At 34.4% G+C, this 20,024-nt stretch overlaps 1 pseudogene; it reads left to right on the top strand.

Annotated features, from left to right (window-relative positions):
- The first annotated feature begins 3,012 nt into the window (after nt 1-3,012).
- LOC107128849 (ras-related protein Rap-1b pseudogene) lies at nt 3,013-18,295 on the top strand (annotated as a pseudogene).
- Nucleotides 18,296-20,024: the final 1,729 nt, after the last annotated feature.

The raw sequence follows: 20,024 nt of genomic DNA, 5'->3' as shown, positions 1-20,024 counted from the left end.
TGCTGCTTGAAAAACCACATCATTTGCTTTTAGAACTCATGCTGTTTCCCTCATGAGTTTCATTTAATATATTTTACATACATTCCTAACAGGTGTTGAAAAACCCCACTCTCTGCTTATAGAAAGACCATATTTCACAGCGAGAAATTGATTGTAAATGGTGGGTTATATTTCACTTGAAGAAATACATATTTAAACTAGTAATTACAATTTATAGTGCTGTCCTTATAAATCCTAACAGCCCCTTAATTCTCTATACCATTCATGCTAATTCTCAGACAGAAGTTTCCAAATGAAAATAAACGTTATAAATCTTTCAAAGTGGTCATGAAGATACATTTTGTGAAACTATAAAAGCCATTAAATTGACAATGATAATATTGTGTGCATGGGCATATCTTAAAACCATGGATCTATATCATTTAGCAACAGGAACTAAATATGCCACATAAGTGGTGAGTGCTCTTCAATTATCCCCATTATCAGGAGGGAGAGAAAAAGTGCCCGGAAAGTTAAGCAGCTGCTGGGAGTCTACATGAACAGAACTTGTGAATTTCCTAAATTGTCTGACTAAACTATGTTTTGCTGTAAATAAAAATATAGTGTTGAAAGGAATTATTAATTATTGAGAGATGAAAGAAAGTGCAAATTATTGACTGTATGTAGAGTCTCCAGGCTGGATATCTATGGCATCTTAATTTCAGTCTCAGTCAGTCATATTTCATTCTACTATAATGCTATCACTACATTTTGTTCCCCCGAAATCTCAATTTTAATGCATATCTTATAATTAAAAAGTTACATTCCCCCAATCCTTGCTGTACCAAAAATTATTTCCAATTCCTTCTTTCTCCTACATCATACTTCCCTGGTGAAATTCTCATAATGACTTGATTTGTCCAATCATGTTTAAAACATTGTTATATGACTAGGATGACTCTCAGGTAATTACCTAGCTCTTTGATCTAGAACACTACATATATATACACACACATATATAATATATGTATGTATTTTGATCTAGAACACTACATATATACATATATGTATGTATTATATACATATATATGTGTATACAATAGTCATTGTTATATGACTAGGATGACTCTTAGGTAATTACCTAGCTCTTTGATCTAGAACACTACACATATATACACATACATATGTATATTTAGAATACACACACACACACACACACATATATATACATATGTATGTGTATGTATACACATATATTTATGTATGTGTATGTGTATATATGTATGTATGTGTATACACATATATGTATATATGCGTATATACGTATGTATATGTATACACATATGTATATATGTATGCATTCCATATATACATATGTATATGTATATATATGTAGTGTTCTAGATCAAAGAGCTAGGTATTTACCTAAGAGTCATCCTAGTCATATAACAATGTTGTAAACATGATTGGACAAATCAAGTCATTATGAGAATTTCACCAGGGAAGTCTGATGTAGGAGAAAGCAGGAACTGGAAATAATTTTTGGTACAGCAAGGATAGGTGGAATTTAACTTTTTAATTATAAGTTACACATTAAAATTGAGATTTGGGGCAATAAAATATGTGTGTATATATAAAATATATACATATATGTATATATGTAGTGTTCTCTCTATATATGTATGTATATGTAATATTCTACAGTGTTCTATGCACAGTTAAGGAAACTAACTCCTATATACATGAGGTGCACAGTTCAGGCTCACATTCATTATTATATAATTTAGTTGTTTGATTTACTTTCTCCCTTCTGTGTGGAAGAGTATTAACCCTGTAGTTTCCCAGTCAAAAAAGGAAAAGCAACATTACTCTGTGTTGCAAACTTAGATGCTTCTTTCATCACTTTCACAAAGGGACCAAGTTTTTACTCAACTGACAAGGATATTTGTATTTGAAAATATAATACATTGAATTAAAAAATTCCAGTGACATAGGTGTACTTCTGAAATACAGTTAGTTCCATTCAAAACAATTGAACTAACAGTGGGAAAGAAAAAGATGATTTCTTAAGGAGATGCTGGGCAAGATAAAAGCGTATATTCCTCACTGTGTTTTGGAAACTTAAAAAGAGAAAAGAAATTCATATTTTCCTGTATGTCCACAATTATAGACTAGCACCATTATAATATTCTAGGAAATACATGCTATAGAAAGATGTGCCAAATTCCCCACTGTAGAGAACATTTTATTTCTCTAAAAATAATCTAAATCCGCTGTTATGGCAAGGTGCTTCCTAATGCAATTTTACTGTAATAATAATTTTAAGTTTTATTCCTAGAGCATAAAAGAAATAATAGAAATATACTCATTTACAGGCACTAATAGATTCTTCTAGTGAATACATCAAAATTTTTATTGTTGTTAGTAAAACAGCACTTACTTTTAGAAAAAGGCATTCATTGCCTTATATGGTCTCACCAATCCCTATGCTCTATGATATGAATTTCTTTCTGTAAAACTCAGATAATTTGAAAGAATATTTCAGAACAATAATAATTACCATACATTCATCCTTAGAGCCTTCTACATTTTGTAAATATCATTTTATTCTAGACTTTTCTTTTTCTTTTTGAAAATTGAAGCTTAGCTTATTGATGAGTAAGCAAAAATCCTGAGCAAATATTTGGCCAGGATAATTGGCTTCAGGGAATTGTATATTTTACTGATACTCCAACAAGTTAATCTAGTGCTGTAGCTGCAAAATAGTTTAACATATAATCATTCATGATAGAGAGTATATGCTGCCTGCTAGTTAACTAATCAATGATAAAATTACATAACACACCTCCTAAGAAGCATGCACACTTTCTGAGCTTCAGTATAGGCCAATTCATCCAATAAACAGAGAAAGACGGGGAGGGGTCCAGATAGCCTACTAGAAGCAGCACCAAAACGATCCAAAACAGTGTGTGAATCCTGCACTGGCAACCAAGGAATCCAGGTTCTGTCATTAGGACTGACTAGGCAGCCGGCATGACCCAAGGAGAAGACGGAAGAGCAATATGGTATGGGAGCCCACCTAAGAGCCACGTGGGGCAGGGTAGCCCTCACCTCCAGCCAAGGGACGTGGTGAGTGAATGTGCTACTCAGCCTGGGAAACTGCTTTTTCCATGGAACCGTGCTACCCATGGATGGGAAGATCCCACTCAGGAGCCAATGCTCATCAGGACCTTTGGTACCAACCATGGAGCCATGCAGCTTGGTTAGAACCTTCCTCTAAGCCTGCTGAGTTACTGGGGGGAGGGGCAGCCATCACCAATTCTGTGGATGCCTGCTGTATAAGCTATCTGGACTCCTTGATGGAGTGGCAGCAGCCAACACTGCAGCTGCAGGGCCTCCCTGCAGAAACTCCAACTCTAGTCAAGGACTCATGAACAGAACTCTGATCTCCCTGGGACTGAGTACCTAGGGGAATGGGTGGCCATAGTCTCCACAGACCAGCAAATTTAGTCTTTCCTCCTGCTAGCTCTGAGGAATCCCGGATTCCCCACAGTGCAGCACACCACCTCCACCAAGGGACAGCCAAAGTGCCTCATTAAATGGGTCCTGCTTCCTGTGCCACCCAACTGGGTGAGTCCCACAAAAAGGGATTCTCAGACATCCTATAGAGAAACAGTCCTACTGGCACCATGCCAGTGCCCCTCAAGGCCAGAGATCCCAGAAGAAGGAGCAGGTACTCATCTTCGCTGTTCTCTAGCCTCCTTGAATGACATCTCCAGGCATGGGAGCAAACCAGATGAATAGGGCCTAAAGTGAACCCCCAGCAAACTTCAGCAGCCCTAAGGAAGAAGGACTTGACTATTGAAAGAAAAACAAACAAACAAACAAATAGAAAGTGACAACAACAGCATGAACAAAAAATTTCCCCAGAAAAACTTCATCCAAGGATCAGCAGCCTCAAAGATTGAGAATAGACAAACTCATGAAGATGAGATAGAATCAATGTAAAAACGGTGAAAACCCAAAAGGCCAGAGTGCATTTTCTCCTCCAAATGATCACAGCACCTCTCCAGCAAGGACGCAGAAGGTGATGGAGGATGAGATGAACGAATAGACAGAAGTAGGCCTCAGATAGTGGGTAATAACAAACTCCTCTGAGCTAAAGAAGCATGTTCTAACCCAATTCAAAGAAGCTAAGAACCTTGATAAAAGGCTAGAGGAGCTGCTAACTAGAATAAACTGTTTAGAGAGGAACATAAATGGCCTGATGGAGTTGAAAGATGCAGCACGAGAACTTTGTGAAGCATACACAAGTATCAATAGCTGAATTGATCAAGTGGAAGAAATGCTATCAGAGATTGAAGACTATCTTGGTGAAATAAGGCAAGCAGACAAGATTGGAGAAAAAAGAATAAAACAGAATAAACAAAACATCCAAGTAATGTGGGACTATGTAAAAAGACAACCTATGACTGATTGAAGTACCTGAAGGAGATGGGGAGAATAGAAACAAGTTAGAAAGCACACCTCAGAACATTATCCAGAACTTCCACAACCTAGCAAGACAGGCTAATATTCAAATTCAGGAAATACAGAAAACACCATTAAGATACACCACAAGAAGATCAACCCAAAGACACATGATCATCAGACTCTCCAAGGTCAAAATGAAGGAGAAAATGTTAAGGGCAGCCAGAGAGAAAGGCCACGTTACCTACAAAGGGAAGTCCACCAGACTAACAGCAGATCTCTCAGCAGAAACCTTACAAGCCAGAAGAGAGTGGGGGCCAATTCACCATTCTTAAAGAAAAGATTTTTTAACTCAGAATGTCATATCCAGCCAAACTTAGCTCCATAAGCAAAAGATAAATAAAATATGTTTTCGGAAAAACAAATACGGTGGGAATTATCACCACCAGGCCTGCCTTTCTAGAAGAAATGGATAAATTCCTGGACACGTGCATTCTCCCAAGACTAAGCCAGGAAGAAGTTGAATCCCTGGATAGACCAATAACAAGTTCTGAAATTGAGGGAGTAATAAATAGCCTACCAACCAAAAAAAAGCGCACTACCAGATGGATTCACAGCTGATTTCTACCAAAACTACGAAGAGGAGCTGGTACCATGTCTTCAGAAACTATTCCAAACAACTGAGAATGACAGACTCCTCCCTAACTCATTTTATGAGGCCAGCATCATCCTGACACCAAAACCTGGCAGAGACACAATAAAAAGAACTTCAGGCAAATATCTCTGATGAACATTAATGAGAAAATCTTCAGTAAAATACTGGCAAACCAAATCCAGCAACACATCGAAGAGCTTTTCCACCATGATCAAGTCAAGTTCATTCCTGCAATGCAAGGCTGGTTCACCATACACAAATCAATAAACATAATCCGTCACATAAACAGAACCAGTGACAAAAACCACATGATTATCTCAATAGATGTAGAAAAGATCTTCGGTAAAATTCAACATCTCTTTATGTTAAAAACTCTCAATAAACTAGGTATCGATGGAACATACTTCAAAATAATCAGTTATTTGTGACAACCCGCAACCAATATACTGAATGGGCAAAAGCAGAAAGCATTCCCTTTGAAAAGCGGCACAGGAAAAGGATACCTTCTCTCACCACACCACTAATAGGTAACATGGTATTGGAAGTTCTGGCCAGGGAAAGCAGTGAATAGAAAGAAATAAAGTGTATTTAAATAGGAAGAGAGGAAGTCAAGTTGTCTCTGTTTGCACAGGATGTGATCTTATATTTAGAAAACCCCATTGTCTCAGCCCCAAAATTCCTTAAGCTGATAAGAAACTTCAGCAAAGTCTCAGGATACAAAATCAATGTGCAAAAATCACAAGAATTCCCACACACTAACAATAGACAAGCAGAGAGCCAAATCATGAATGACCTCCCAATTCACAATTGCTACAAAGAGCTACAAAGAGAATAAAATACCTAGGAATACAGCTAACAAGGGACATGAAGGACTTCTTCAAGGAGAACTACAAACCATTGCTCAAGGAAATAAGAGAGGACAGAAATAAATGGAAAAACATTCTATCCTCATGGATAGGGAGAATCAATATCATGAAAATGGCCATACTGCCCAAATTAATTTATAGATTCAATTCTATTCCCATGCCATTCTTCACAGAAAAAAAAAAAAAAAAAAAAAAAAAAAACTACTTTAAGATTAATATGGAACTAAAAAAGAGCCCACATAGCCAAGATAATCCTAAGCAAAAAGAACAAAGCTGGAGGCATCACATTACCTGACTTCAAACTATACTACAAGGCTGCAGTAACCAAACCAGCATGGTACTGGGACCAAAACAGACATATAGATCGGCAGAACAGAATAGAGACCTTAGAAGTAAGACCACACATCTACAACCATCTGATTTTCAACAAACCTGACAAAAACAGCATCGAGAAAGCATTCCTTATTTAATAAATGGTGCTTGGAAAAGTGGCTAGCCATATGCAGTAAGTCAAAATGGGACCCCTTCCTTACACCTTATATACAAATTAACTCAAAATGTATTAAAACCCAAAGCCATAAAAACCCTAGAAGAAAACCTAGGCAATACCATTCAGGACATAGCCATGGGCAAAGATTTTAGGGTGAAATCGCCAAAAGCAATTGCAACGAAAGCAAAAATTAGCAAATGGGATCTAATTAAACTAAAAAGCTTCTACAATAGGAAAATAAACTATCATCAAAGTGAACAGGTGACCTACAGAATGGGAGAACATTTTCACAATCTACCCATCTAACAAAGGCCTAATATCCGGAATCTATAAGGAACCTAAACAAATTTACAAGAAAAAAAAATAAATAAGCCCATCGACAAATGGGCAAAGGATATGAACAGACACTTCTGAAAAGAAGACATTTATATGGGCAACAAGCATATGACAAAAATCCCAACATCTCTGATCATTAGAGAAATGCCAATCAAAACCACAATGAGATACCATGTCATGCCAGTCAGGTGCCAATTATTAAAACATCAAGAAATAACAAATGCTGGCGAGACTGTGGAGAAATAGGAACACTTTTACATCGTTGGTGAGAATGTAAATTAGTTCAACCATTTTGGAAGACAGTGTGGTGATTCCTCAAGGATCTAGAACCAGAAATACCATATGACCTAGTAAACCCATTACTGGGTATATAACCAAAGGAATATAAATTATTCAATTATAAAGATACATGCACATGTATGTTTCTTGCAGCACTATTCCCAATAGCAAAGAGATGGAACCAACTCAAATGCCCATCAGTGATAGACTGGATAAAGAAAATGTGGCACATATACACCATGGAATACTATACAGCCACAAGAATGAATGAGATCATGTTATTTGCAGGGACATGGATGAAGCTGGAAGCCATCATTCTCAGAAAAGTAACACAGGAACAGAAAACCAAACACCACATGTTCTCATTCATAAGTGGGAGTTGAACAATGAGAACACATGGACACAAGCAGGGGAAAAACAGACACTGTGGCCTGTTAGGGGTGGAGGGAGCAAGGGAAGGGAGAGCAATAGGACAAATAGCTAATGCATGCGGGGCTTAAAACCTGGCTGATGGGTTGATAGGTGCAGCAAACCACCATGGCACATCTATACCTGTGCAACAAACCTGCACGTTCTACGCATGTATCCTGGAACTTAAAGTAAAAAAGAAAAAGAAAAATAGAGAAAGAAACAAAATAAATTATGTTAATTTTCCTGTTTTACATTTACAGGTTGTTACATAAACTGGCAAAGATGGCTCCTGTGTATTGACCTAAAATGTCTCCATGTTGTTTACTTCTTTACTGCAGCCCAAAGTTTACCAGTACTAAACTCAAATCTTAAACATCAAATTATTTAAAATATAGTGCAAAGAAGCATAGTTTTAGTCTGTTAGAGCCTATTTGTACACTCTTCAAAACTTCACCTCATGAATAAGAGTTAGGGAAGGAAGTGGAGCGAGATTGCCAAATAGAACCTTCCAGCAATTATCCTCACCCCCACAGGAACACCTAATTGAGCAAATATCCACACAAGAATGTACCTTCATAAGAACCACCAATTAGGTTTGTAATCACAGTACCTAGCTTCAACATTATATCAAGGACAGAGGCATTGAAGAGGAAAAGAAAGACAGTCTTAAATTGCCAACACCACCCCTCCTCCTTCCTCCAGCAGGTTCAGTGGCTGCGGGGTATGGAGAGAGAACATGTACATTTGGGGAAGGGAAAGTCCAGTAGTTGTGGGACATTACATTGGAACTCAGTGGTTCCCTATTACTGTAGAAAGCAACACAGGGCAGAATTCAGCTGGTTCCGGAGCATTTGGACCAGCTCTAGCCAGAAGAGAACTGTTCATCCCAGCAGTCAGGACCTGATTCCTGGTAAACCCCACCACCATGGGCTAAAGCACTCTGAGGTCACAAGAAAACCTGACAGGCAATCTAGAACACAAGGACTGCAATTCCTGAGCAATTCCTGCAATTCCTGGTGCTGTACTGGGCTAGCATTGGACAAATCATCCATATGGAAACAAAGAAACATTGGTCTTAATCTGCACTACAGACCAAATTGACCCAATAGAAATTTACAGAACATTTTATGCAGCAATAGCAAAATACACATTTTTCTTCTCAGCTCATAGATCATTCCCAAGGATAGACCATATCTTAAGCCACAAAACATGCTTTAAACAATTCAAAAAAAATTGAAATCATATCAAGTATATTATCTGCTCACAATGGAATAAAGCTAGAAATCAATAATCAGAGGTCCTTTGAAAGCTACACAAACACATGGAAATTAAACAATATGCTTCTGAGTGTTCAGAGGGTCAATGAAGAAATTAAGAAGAAAGTGGTAACATTTTGAAACAAATGAAAATGGAAACACATGACATCAAAACTTATGGGATACAGAAAAAGCAGTACCTAGAGGAAAGTTTAAAACAAAAAGCACTGACTTCAAAAGAGGAGAAAAACTTCCAAAAAAAAAAAAAAAAAAAAAAACCAACCTAACAATGCATATTAAAGAATTAGAAAAGCAAGAACAAACCAAACCCCAAACTGGTAGAAGAAAGCAAATTATAAAGATCGCAATAGAAGTAAATAAAATTGAAATGAAGAAAATAATACCAAAATGAAACCAAAAGTTTCGTTTTTGAAAAGCTAAACAAAATCCGCAAACTTTTAGCCAGACTAAAAAAAAAGAGGGAAGAACCAAATAAATAAAATCAGAGATGAAAAGATTCATTAAAACTGGCAATGCAGAAATTCAAAGAATCATTAGAGACTGTGAGCAATTATATGCCAATAATTTGAAAAATCTAGAAGAAATGATTAAATTCCTAGACACAACCTACTAAGATTTAACCATCAAGAAATCTGAAACCTAAGCAGATCTATAAAAAGTAATGAGGTCAAAAATGTAATAAAAAGTCTCCCAGCATAGGAAACCTGGGACCTAATAGTTTCGCTGCTGAAATTTACCAAACATTTCAAGAAGAATGAATACCATTTTTACTTCAACTATGGGAGTACGGATTACTTCCAGACTCACTCTACAAGGTCATTATTGTCCTGATACCAAAATCATACACAGAAACATCATTACAAAAAAAAAAAGAAAAAAAAACCCAAAACAAAACAAAAAAACACTACAGGCCAATAACTCTGATGAACATTAATGCAAGCATTCTCAACAAAAGATTAGTCTGGTGCAAAAGTATTTGTGGTTTTTGCAATTAAAAGCAATGGCAAAACCGCAATTAATTTTGCATCAACCTAATAGTAGTAAACCAAATGAAAAACACATAAAAAGATCATTCATTACAACCAAGTGGGTTTTATCCCAGGGATGCATAGATGGTTCAGCATATGCAAATCAATCAATGTGGTACATTATATCAACAGAATGAAGGACAAAATCCGCATTACCATTTTGACTGGTACAGGAAAAGCATTTGATAAATTCAATATTCCTTCATAATAAGGAAAATTGGTATAAATATTGGGTAAAAATACTAGTATAAATAATACTGGTATAAATAAAATTGGTATAAATACTGGGTATAAAAACGGTAAAAATACTGGGTATAGAAGGAACACTTCAACTCAATAAAAGCCATATATGACAGACCCACAGCTACTATCATACTGAACAGGGAAAAACCCGAAAGTTTTTCCTCTAAGATCTGGAACAAGACAAGGATGCCCACCTTCATCACTGTTATTCAATATAGTAATGGATATCTTAGCTAGAGCAGTCAGACAATAGAAAGAAATAAAGAACATCCAAATTGGAAAGAAATAAATCAAATTATGCTTGTTTGCAGGTGATATAATCTTATATATGAAAAAAACCTAAAGACTGTACCAAAAAATGATTAGAACTAAAAATTAAGTTGCAGGATCCAAAATCAATGTACACAAATCAGTAGCATTTCTATGTGCCAATAGTAGCAATTTGAAAAAGATATCAAGGAATAATCCCATTTACAATGGCTATAAGTAAAATTAAATACCTAGGAATAAACTGAAGCAAAGAAGTGAAAGATGTCTACAATAAAATCTATAAAACATTTATGCAAGAAATTGAAGGGGAAACAAAAAATGAGAAGCTATTCCATCTTCATAGATTGGAAGAATCAATATTGTTAAAAAGTCTATATTACACAAAGCATTCTGCAGATTCAATATAATGCCTGTCAAAATAACAACAACATTCTTCACAGAAATAGAACAAATAATACTAAAATATACAGGGACTACAAAAGACTAATAGCCAAAGCCATTCTTAGCAAAAAGAAAAAAACTGGAGTAATTGCATTTCCTGATTCCAAATTATACTACACAGCATGGCAGTATAACCAAAACAGCATGATACATAAAAACAGATACATAAACCAACAGAACAAAATAGAGAAATTAGAAATAAATACATATATCTACAGTGGCTCATTTTCAACAAAAGTTCCAAAAACATACACTGGGGAAAAGAGTCTCTTCAATAAATGATACTGGGAAACTGGATATCTGTAGGTACAAGAATAAAACTTGACCCCTATCTCTCACCATATTTTAAAAAAACAAAATGGATTGCATACTTAAGCCTAAGACTTCAAACTATGAAACTACTAAAAGAAAACATTAGGGAGATTCTCCAAGACTCTAGACTGGGCAAAGATTTTTTAAGCAATAACCCACAAGCACGGGCAACCAAGGCAAAAATGGACAAATTAAATCACATCATGTTAAAAAGCTCTGCATAGCAAAGGATACAATCAACAAAGTGAAGGGATAACTCATGGAATGAGAGAAAATATGTGCAAACAACTTGTCTGACAAGGGATTAATAACCAAAATATATAAGGATCACAAACAACTCGAGGTAAAAATCTAATAATCTGACTAAAAATATGCAAAATATCATAACAATTATTTCATAAAAGAGACATACAAATGGAAAACAGGTGTATGAAAAGATGCTCCACATCATTGATCATCAGAGAAAAGCAAATCAAATCTACAATGAGGTATCATCTCACTCCAGTTAAAATGGCTCTTAACCAAAAGACAGGCAATAATTTATGCTGGCAAGGAAGTTGGCGAAAGGGAACCCTCAAACAATGTTCATGGGAATGTAAATTATTATAATCACTATGAAGAAAAGTTTGGAGATTTCTCAAAAGATGAAAAATACAGCTACCACATTATATTATAAAGTAATCCTGCTGCTAAGTATATATCCAATAGAAAGGTAATCAACATATAGAAAAGATGTTTACGCTCCTGTGTTCATCACAAAACCATTCACAATAGCAAAGATTTGGAAACAAGGGTCTATTGAAAAATGAACAGAGAAAATGTTCCATATGCAATGGAGCACGATTCCACCATAAAGAAAAAGTGAGATCCTGTCATTTGCAACAAAATGGACAGAACTGGAGATCATTATGTGAAGTGAAATAAGCTGGGCACAGAAAGACAAACTTCTCATGTTCTCACTTATTTGTGGGAGCTAAAAATTTAAACAACTGAATTCATGAGAATAGAAAGTAGGATGACAGTTACCAGAGGCTGAGAAGAATACTGGAGATGGGGTGTGGTTGAGGAATGGGGTTAATGAGTACAAAAATTAGAAAGCATGAATATGCTCTAGTATTTGATAGCATATCAGCATGACTATAGTCAATAATAATTTGATTGCACATTTAAAAATAACTAAAAGAGTATAATTGGATTATTTGTAACACAAAGGATAAATGGTTGAGGTGATGAATACCCCATTTACCATGAAGTGATTATTACATATTATAGTAGAATAGTCCATATTCATTAAGGATAATTTTTATATTATGCCATTACTTCTTATAGGAACATGATTATTTCTGAATCATAAATGTAGGTAATAACTTATATGATATTGAACAGTATGTGAAAACAATTCCAATTATAAAAATGTAACACCCTAATTGTCTTCTATAAAATTCTTTTACTGTCTAAAAAAATTACCAAAGTATATTTTTGAATATTCAGACTTCAGAAAATAAATAGCAAAAACTTACAGCTCTTTTCAATCAACACTCAAATTTTTCTCCCACACCCTATATTATAGTCAGTAACGTCCCCAATTTTTTTGTACGTGTTTACACACATAGGCACAAAAATATGGAATTATACTTTTCATTATATTGTTATGTGCTTTATTTAATCAGCATTATAATTAGGGCTTTGCTTCATCTCTTTAGTGGTGGTGGTATAATAAGACTATCCCATACATTTTCTAATCATTCTCTTAACTTGGAATATTTGTTTTATTTTTTAAGTTATCACCATTTAAAATATAAAATATAATCAGCATTTATAAACATTTATTTTTTCTGCACATATGTGAATATATCTAAAGTATAAACTCCTATAAGTGAAAGACTGAGGCAAAGAAGGTATATACATTTAATAGCTACTGCCAAATTGCTTTCCAGAGGTAATGCAACCAAGCAATACTGCTGTCCAAATAATTTGCGAGTGCCTATTTTGATTTTATTCTGGTTAAGAAAGCAGATAATTAGGCTTTAAAATTATTATAATTTGATGGATTTAAAAACTTTGCAATATTGTTTTAATTTTATTGTTTCTCATTATTAGTGATTGTGTATCTATTTATGGGTTTATTGGACATATATATTTATTCTTTGGGGAGTTACTAATTATCAGCCATTGCCCGTTTTTATATTTGCTTTTTTCCAAATAAAAATAGTAATTATATATATATATATATATGAAAGCATACGTTAATCCAATTACTATGATTTATGTTACAAACTCCTTCTTTCAGTCTATTTCTTGTTTTTAACATTGTGTATATTATTAATTTTTGCCTCTATGTCTGCCATTCATATAAGTGATGAACACATGACTGGGGACGAAAAAAATAGCAAAAACTTACAGCTCTTTTTAATCAACATTCAAATCTTTCTCCTACACTGTGAATTATTATACTGATTACTGTCCCAAAATTTTTTGTAAATATTTGATTTATATATGGGAATGGAAAGAAAAAAAACAAACACTGAATGATACTAAGTGAAAAAAAATTAAATTTATCCTTATTCTGTTCTTCACTTACTACAGTTAGGTATTTTCATATAATTCTGTTTTTAGTTATTCAATGGTTAATAAGGGAATTTTAAACAACTGATTCTACAATCATTTCTTGAGTTATCACAATTGCATGGTGTCCATTGATAATTCTTCTCAGTTATCATGCTTTCAATTTTACGCATGTAGCTCAATCTGGATCAAAGTGTGGTGTATTTTTCTTTTATTTTACGTAACAGTCTTCAGGGGGAATTATTTTAGAAGTTCAATTATATCATCAAGAACTCAGTTTCTTTCTAATATGTTCTGCCATCTGCACAACTAATTTTATCTTTACAGGTAGCAAATTGGTTACTCAAGTTCTAGGCTTCAGAAAGCTCACACAAAATCCAGAGGAATAATAATGTGTTCTCCGTCAGGGTTAAACTATTCTCACGAGGCGCTCAACAATCTTCTTTTCACTACACATTTACTGAGATTAAGTTGCATGTTCGTTCTTGAACTAATTAATTACTGGGAAGAATAATTAGTTTGCACTTTAATACAGGCTTCTGCTGCAGGTGAGAAAGTTGTCAATTTCTTCTGAGATACACAGCTCTGAGGGAAATGTTAATACATTGACAGTATTGATAGTTGATTAGGAAGCAAAATGATGAGAATGGGACATGTTGATAGGCAACATCATTATAGATTCTAACATGAGGGAATAGCATACTTTCACTTTCTCTCCTTATACTGATATATATTTTTTAATTTCTAAAACATTTTAAATGGAAATATTTTTAGACAAGTTTGAGAATTAGTTTTACCCAACTTCTCCTAATGATCACATCTTTCATAACCATAGTATAATGAGCAAAACCAGGAAAGTAACATTAGTATGATACTGTTAAACTATGATACTTTTAGTATTGCTAGTTACATTCTATAGTTTATTTGTTTCCTACATATTTTAAATATGAGACATCAATTCTTTGTATTATTTTAAGAACCTCAGACTGAATCTTGATCCTTCATATGTAAAAACAAGAAAGTAACATCTTTACTCTAAAACTTATTTTTTCTACTTCAACAGTCTCCTTCACTAGCAATTTCTGTCTTTATTACTTTAGGTTTACATGATTTATAATACACTGAATTTTATTTGTAAGACTTTTCTTTATTTTTTGTGGAAGATAAATGCTACATGAGCAATGTTAATTTCAAAATTTGTAACAGCTCTGCAGTTGTGAGTTTCTTGGTCAATATTTAGTTAGAAATTAGATTTTAAAGAAGAACGTCGATTTTGTGTGTATTAGTTAGAAATGTTTGCTCCATTAAGCTTCCCCAATTAATGATAAATAAAGTAGTTAATTAGGACAATTTGAACCAGATGTCTGTATCCTTCCTGCAGCATAAAATTAAACTTATTTTTGGGTTTTCTTTTTTTTTTTTTTAAATACAATAATCTGCCTTTTACAACTAGTTGCTAAATTTTCAGGTGCCTCTTACTATATCTGATAACTTATAATTGGTTTTCTTTAGTATTTATTTGAGTTCACTCTTCTCTCTTTAAATCATTTTTAATGATTGTTGGGTCATTTAATTCATTCTCAGGAATTCATACATTGTCTACTTGTTGACTCCAAAAATCATTTTCACATACATTTTTCTTCTGAGCCCCATCTTATAAATATTCAGTACTTTACATTTATTTTAAGCCTCACATATTCAAAATTGAACTTTGTTTTGCTTCAGTAAAAATGACTTTATTTTCCTATACCACATAAGCATTTCTATCCAAATAAATTTTTGACTTCTAAATTATTTCACCTATGCAATTAAGTAAAAATTTATAAATTCTGCAAATTTTACCTCCAAAATATATACTGACTTGTTGAGTTTTCTCCATCTTAATAGGCATATGCCTAGTTCAGGCCAGAATTATCTCCTCTTCCACCAAAGCACATCTCATAATTATGTGATGATATCCCAGTGGTCATCCTACATAACACTCACCTCCTCTCAATATTCTCCATGGTGTAATCATCATGACTTGCTTAAAATATAAATCAGATCCTGACTGCTGAAAAGCAATTATCCATGGGTTCCTTGCATTTCTGCATATCTTGCAAATAGAAGCAGTTGTCTATCTTTGCTCTAGACTATTTTGAAGGATGTTTATAGATCAAAGAGATAATTTTCAAAGATAATGTATCTTATGCTAGACCCAAGTGTAAGCATGTTTACTCTCCTTTATAATGAAGATCACATCCTTTCCTGGAGAAAGGGCAGGCCGTTCATTACAAAAGATTTATGTTCTGTAAGTTCAGAGTCCCTCTCTTGCAACAGCACCTATTCATTGCTTGTCTCAGTGTCCATCTGGGCCCATCTGTGTTGCTGATGTGGGACTTGGAAATAAGAAGAACTGGAACAAATATGTAGATCCTCATGCTGCTTGCAATGCTGTGAATGACAATGGCTTTTGTCTCCGGTTCAAGAGTCTCAAGTCTTCTACCAGCATTCCAATTCTGTCAGGCTCATTATAACCTTGCAAGTAAATTCTCCAACTAATTATATTTCTTAATAGTCAGTCCATCTCTCTCTCTCTGTCTTGTGTGCATATATTAGTATTTTACTATAATATCTTAAAGAAAATCTGGTGTCTTTGTAGAACCTGAGATGTTCTGCAGGATCCATATACATCATTCTCATTTAGTATAGTGCCACTCTCTGATTTACTTACTGCAATTTAGCCATTCCAACCTTTATTCAGTTTCTGAAATATGTCAGAGTTTTTCTTACTTCATGGCTTTCCCTCTATCCTCTTATCCTAATATGGTTCTCCTTCTTAACCTTTAAGAATCTGTCTCCTCACTTCTCTAAAAGAAAGTCTATCTTAACCAACCTCTCACTCCTTCATCCTCACACCCATACCATTGTTCACGATCAGCTACCTGGTTTCTTTCCTCCTAGTTCTCTCCACAGTGTAATATTTGACTAGTTATTTGTTTTGTCTGTTTTCCCACTAGGTTATATGTCTAAATCTCAGCACAGAGTTGTAATACAGTAGGTTTTCATTATGTACTTGTCATACCTAATGTGGTTGTGTATATATGATTTTCTATGTCAATCATGTATGAGAAAAATAAACATTTATTTATACATTTAATAGATTTCTAGATACACTGGAAATCTATTATAAACTAGAAAAGAACCATAGTGTCCTAAAATTCACAACATGTAATCAGTAAATTTACCTTAACTCTATATCCATGTAGTAGTTATTCTAGTGTTAAAACATGAAGTGAAAAATAAACATTTGTTTTCATTGATTGACGTTATATCTATATGAGCACTTCACTGAAGACAAAGTAGAGAATGGACTAGAGTTCTGGAAAATATCGAATATAGTTGGGATCAGCAAAATAATCAACGATGTGTCTTTTGGCTTTTTGAAATTGTACTTTTCTTTCTCTATGATTTAATTTCAAATTAACTAAATATTTGGGTCTGCTGAGTTTTCTAACAGTTTTGAAACAGGAAAGTCAATTGTTTTATTTAAGAGCTATATTTAAAGCAATAATTTAAAACCTTGACTTAGTCACAAATGCACCATATATTATACAGTTGGTGGTGGGAAATGCATGTATATTTCTGCTGTAAATGGGGCTCTTAAAGATGGTCTATGACAGAGTGTATGAAGTGCAACCTCGGAGTGGGCATCTCAGATTATCCCAGTGACAATAGCTCCTAAACTGCTAGTAAAACTATATCTAAAAGGATAAAAATCACAGGTCACTGGTAATTGCAGAAAGGGCCACTTGGCTTCTTTTGTTGACAGAAATACAGTTTTTCAAGTTAAACTGATCAGGCTCTGACTTTTATAGTTTCTTGGAGAGAAAAATATCTCAATGGCAGAATGCAAAAATGAGAAAGGTATTACTAATAGAGAAGAAAGATATATGAATACTGAAATTATGCCTCACTACAGAGATACAATTTAATCAAAGGTAGGAAGAAATGAAAACAAAGTCGAAACAAACATTTCTTTCTTTTCATATCCATTAAAATTTTCTTAAGAAATCTTAAGACTTGCAGAGCCAAGTGTGTAAACCAGCTAGAAGGACTGCAGTGGCAGGGCCATGTTAGCACCATCAAGAGGGAGTGTGGGGTGAAACTGGCTGCAGGGACCCAGTGACTGGATAGGAAGCATTAGGTTGTGACAAGTTTGTATCACGCATGAGTATAAGCTAGTCATTCTTGGCTCAGGAGGCATTGGAAAGTCTGCTCTGCCTTTACAATTTGTCCAAGGAAATTATGTTGAAAATTATGATCCTGCGATTGAAGACTCTTACAGAAAGCAACTTGAAATAGATGCACAACAGTGTATGCTTAAAATCTTGGATGCCACAAAAACAGAAAAATCTTCAGCAATGAGGGCTTTGTACATGCAAAACAAACAAGGCTTTGCGTTAGTTTATTTCATCATAGCAATGTCCACATTTAATGATTCCCAAGATCTAAGAGAAAAGATTCTTCAAGTTAAAGACATTGATGATGTTGCAATGATTCTTGTCAGTAATAATTGTGACTTGGAAGATGAAAGAATTGTAGAAAAGGAACAAGGTCAAAATCTAGCAAGACAGTGGGCCAACATTGCATGCTTATAATCTTCTTCAAAATTACAAGTAAATGTTAATTAGCTATTACCCAGTGCAACAAATTAACAAAAATTCCAGTGGCTGGTAAGGCTTGCAAAAAGTCACGTCAGCTGGTTTAATACACTGAATGCCTTGTAGCTCTGAGCTAGGTCTGAAGAACTGTTGCCCGATTCAACAGTGCATTCCAACTTTGTTAAACCTACCAACATCTTAGACTTTCCTATTGTGGTGTCCCTTAAGAGATGGATGAAAGCTCCTACATCAGTTTGCAAATTCTTATCATGTTTCAATATCACAAGTTAGATTTTTATTCATATAATAGTCCTAAGTATATAGCTAGTAAAATCAGATCTATATCAAATACACTAAGAAAAATTCTTCATCTACTAACGTGGTAAATGTCTGAAAATGATGTGCTGTATCCTTTAACATGCCCCATACTTTGTATTGAAGAGTACAATAATGTAAATCCTAAACACACCACTACTTTAGCATAATAAAAGAAAGTCCAAAGAGCTCCTATAAAGACTATTCTAGATAACTTTCCTTCTTTGATACTTGTAGCTTATTGTAATTTTTAAAAATAAATTCAAGGTCTTTATCATTGTATTGTACAAAATAAGTACTCGGATCAACATAGATGTATAGTTTTATAAGTTTTCAAAAAAACTGTGGAGTCAGTAATCTTGTCTTTAAAATATGGTAGTCCCATCAGTATAATGTCTTAGATTAAACATGTTGCCTTTCATATCTGTTGGGAAGGAAAGGTCAAGATTTTTCAAATCTCTTACTATATGTTTGCTTTTTTGTTTACCTGGTGAACAATGTTTATACTTTTATGGATAGTAGGGGTCTACAACAAGAAGTATATATTTTCAAGTAATTTTTTGATGAGTTAACATTTTTTGTAAATCATTTCAGGCTTCTACATCTGTAGATTCTCATTGTGAATCCCTTACTTGCTTATGCATAAGTGTATTTGAAATACCAAATATACAGTTTTAGTATTTTTGCCTGTTAGTGATTGTATCATGTATGTAATGTTTTGGTCGATATGTTAAATCAAGCTTGTTCAACCCATGGCCCATAGGCTGCATGCAGCCCGGGGTGGCTTTGAATGCAGCCAAACACAAATTTGTAGATGTTCTTAAAACATTATGAGAATGTTGGCGATTTGATTTTTTTAAGCTCATCAGCGATTGCTAGTGTTAGTGTATTTGATGTATGGCACAAGACAATGCTTCTTCTTGCTATGTGGCCCAGGGAAGCCAAAAGATTGGACACCCCTGTGCTAAACGATATATAAGTACTGTGGATGCCAATGTGGGAAGTGATTTTATCATGTGTAAATGATCTCAAGGCCCAACTTGCATAACTGTTGCTGCTTTATTTACAATACCTTGTTACTTTGTGTGCATTAGCTTTTCCATGTAAAGACTGTGTGTCTGTCTATCAGGGAGCCACAGTATTTAAATTGACCACCCTAATGTTACAGCTACTTTGAGGTGGCTAAATGTAAACCAAAATCCTTAATTAAAGTGGTACAATGTTGTATAACTTATCATCAGTAGTTCAATAAATTTGGATTGCCACGTAAGGTTCTGGATTTTTCTTTTAAAGGAAAGATATTTTGAGATTTATTTGTTTATCTCTTTTACCATAGGAAGGAATAATCATTGTACACCTATTCAGAAACACGTGTCTATGGGTGTGTGTATTCACTCATGTAAGTCAGTGGCAGAGACCAAAGAATGAGTGGTTGATAGAATAT

This window comes from Macaca fascicularis, chromosome 2, assembly GCF_037993035.2.
Source record: "Macaca fascicularis isolate 582-1 chromosome 2, T2T-MFA8v1.1".
NCBI lineage: Eukaryota > Metazoa > Chordata > Mammalia > Primates > Cercopithecidae > Macaca > Macaca fascicularis.
The sequence above is the reverse complement of the archived record's forward strand: the minus strand, read 5'-3'. Positions and strand labels throughout refer to the sequence as shown.